The sequence below is a fragment of the Syngnathus scovelli genome, chromosome 2, assembly GCF_024217435.2.
Source record: "Syngnathus scovelli strain Florida chromosome 2, RoL_Ssco_1.2, whole genome shotgun sequence".
NCBI classification, from domain to species: domain Eukaryota; kingdom Metazoa; phylum Chordata; class Actinopteri; order Syngnathiformes; family Syngnathidae; genus Syngnathus; species Syngnathus scovelli.
Window position 1 is genome coordinate 17,300,456 of NC_090848.1, and position 3,618 is coordinate 17,304,073.

Genomic DNA, 3,618 nt, shown 5'->3' on the forward strand with positions numbered 1-3,618 from the left:
GTAGGTTATTGGAAACACACCTGCCTGTCACTTTGTTGTTCACACTGTGCTTGACAGCAATAAAAAAAAAAAAAAAACACCACAGTAAATGTCATTCTTGCATTGTGAAATTTGATGAGCTTTCCTAAAGCGCCACTCATAAAAGGAAATTATTTGCAATAGCTTATTGTGAACAAGTGCTACAAATTTGTGTAATCCTCACACACAGGTAGGTTCCTGGAAAAACAGGCCATAATGAGGCTCATCAACATCAATAATAATGCACAATAATTGCTTCAAAGCAATTGTAAAAAAAACTTTGTCTGATTATTTACTTGATGATTGTCCGAAAAGAAGTATGAGTTGATAACTTTATACCAGGAGAGAATTACTGACTCCTTTCATTTCAGTAGAAAGGTTATTGCCACTATCTGGTGCATAGCTCCGTTGGGAACTTTTTTTCATCCCTCTTCACGCACCTGCAAAGTCTTAAACCTACAGTGCTCACTTGGAAATGTCTGCGCTATTGATGATTCACAAAACACTGAACAACTGTTTGTTCTTCTTTTCTCCGGCTCAATTCACGAGTTGGTGGCCTTTAAAACAAACTCTTTCCTGCTGACCGCAGCCTTAGATTGGGGTTCATGTTGGTTCTAGCTCACAATGAAACACGTGGTGACCTCTGAGCCATGGTACTGACCCCACTTTCTTCCAGGGGTTAGGTGGAGAAACAGATGTGGCTCAACTTCCCCCATGAACAACAGAATAAGGCCCTCTTGTCAAAGAACTGTTTTCTCCTTCATGTGGGTGAAAATGAAGCTCAAAGTGGATGAAGGTGGGTCTAATTGGGATGCTGCATTCGGCTTGTGTCGCTAATTGCTGCATGCTCGTCCACACTTTTGTACACAGCCAAACAGAATACAAAGTAGGCATTTCCTTGTGGCTAAGATGTTCAATGCTGATGAAGTCCGTTTTGTACCAGTAGGTGGCACTCCAGGCCTGAAGGCTGACGCTTCTGGTCTGGTCTTCTGCTGTGTGGGAATGTCATACCCACCAGACTCAACCCACTCAATCCCAAAAACCTTTGAGTCATTCATGTCATGGATTGAGGAACACTGATTGAGGGACACTGAGTTCCACTAAACACGATATTTGCTTCTTTAATTGAATCATGGAGTTAGTACTGCATTTCATATCTGATGATAATGATTATTATTATTTTTTTTTTACCTAAATGGATTGAATATCAAATAAAATCAGACACAACTATCCAGAGGAAAACACATCTAGGAGCAAAAACAATTTCTTTGTTTGCGAATAATGTATGAACCATTGTTACACTTATGAGCGCATGTTGACCCACCATCTAAAGTAAAATTTATCTTGTTAGCGGGCTCATTGTTGACATTATACATGTTACTGTTTTAATTGTCTGAATGTCACTTTGATGCAATGCTAAGGCTGAGCATCAGAGCCAATTAACACACAATCAAGTTTCTAGAACATCAAGAGGGAACCAGGGAAAACTTACAATGAATGCCAGTACATTAAATTAGGATGCAGAAAGGTCACAAAAAAATTACCTTGTATTAAATATTTTTTGTTTTTCTAGCTATTGCATTGTTGAAGAGTGTCAAATTGATTGAAGCATGATTAAAAGATTTGAAACCCATCCATCCGTCATCCATCCATCCGTCATCCATCCATCCGTCATCCATCCATCCATCCATCCATCCATCCATCCATCCATCCATCCATCCATCCATCCATCCATCCATCCATCCATCCATCCATCCATCCATCCATCCATCCATCCATCCATCCATCCATCCATCCATCCATCCATCCATCCATCCACCCACCCACCCACCCGTCCACCCGTCCACCCGTCCACCCGTCCATCCATCCATCCATCCATCCATCCATCCATCCATCCATCCATCCATCCATCCATCCATCCATCCATCCATCCATCCATCCATCCATCCATCCATCCATCCATCCATCCACTTCATCCCCACACGCATGTTTATTGTATTAACAAGGGAAACAAAACAAAGTTGGCTCTCACTCTGTGTGCGATCACATAGTCATTTGATAGAACATAAGGACTGAAAATCAAAAGTATTTTTGTTACATATAATTATCATATGTAAATGAATTTAGAATATTATATTTTTCTGACAAGAAACAATGAAAGCACAAAGTTTAAATACTGGTTACCCGGGTTATGGCCGCAAATGTTTAACATGCCATCGAAACACCACGCTTCACTTCCAGTGGCTCATGTCTGATGAGCGCTGGTCCTGCTCATAATTAAAAGCATCACGAGACTGGAAAACCAGTCAAGGGACAATGGCTAGGAAAGGTAATAACAGCCCATTTAAATCACCCCAAATGGGCCACATGCTTGGACGTAGGGGAGACCTTTTCTTTTGCCTTTCAGGCGCTGCCCGAAAATGTAAGATCCCGGGGCGGCATCTCTCTCTCCCAGCATGCCGCCAGGGCTATGAGGCCCATGAGCATCCTCAGCGTGAACCCTTTCTATTTTTTTTCCAAGGCCAGAAGAGTCATAAATGTCTTGTTCCTATTGTGTGGGAACTCATCTTGGACATTGTCTCCGTAACTCTGCCCACCAGTTGCCAATAAGTGGAACATGATCTCCTATCGAGCGGCAGTCTAGCATTCCTGACATTTCCAGTCGGCTGTCTGCCGTAAGGTCGCAAGAGACGGCATCAAACACCGAGACACCTTGTTGTGGTTTCATTCCCTGGCGAGCTTGTCTCCATGCTGGAATGCTATTGTCTTGAGAGGAGGAGCAACCGACATCTAAATAACTAAACAGTATCTAAACAACAGACTGACATTTGGGATTCATAAGGGCACAAAAGTGGAGTTCCATCATGATGAAAGGCATTTTTAAAAAAATTGTTACGCGATTCATCTATGGTAGAAAGACAAAAATACTAGGATTAGCATGGTGAATAATTCACTATATTTCTATTTTGTTAAGGCGGCAATTGGATGCATCTTCTCTATTGCTTTGTCCAGATGTGCCTGATGTGATTTAGTCGTGCATATTCTGAACAGATAAAGCACATTTCCTGGCGATTCCCCTCATGTTAGTTGCTGCGATTCAATCCATTGAGGTCTCCTTCAGTTTCTCTATGCTCTGAGATGAGGAGAAAGTTGATGGGAGAATTTAACTTTTACTTGTGGTCCTACAATAAAGTGTAAAAAAAGGATAACGGCATGTATTGCGGCCTCTTAGCCCCGGGGTCTGGCATTTTACCGCTCCGGATTTAAAGTCTCGTTACTGGCAAATTATTAGACTTAATCTAGTCAAGTAGCGTAGCATTCCAATCACCCTGAAGGCTCCTGGCAGCCTCCTGGAACAGTAGGGGGATTCATCTGAGGCAGCCATATGCTGCCTCCCGCTCTTAAGGGGGCTGGGGGTGACTCATGTGAAGTCTATTCAAACATCACTTGAGGCACTTTGCCGGCAGGTGAGCAGTTTCATGCATTGCAAAATGGCTGCGATGTTGGTGATGGAGCACCAACATCCCGCGGTGTGCAGACAGATCAGGGAGGTGACGGTTAAGCTTTGCCTCAGGGCATGTGGTGCCTGGTAAGCCATGG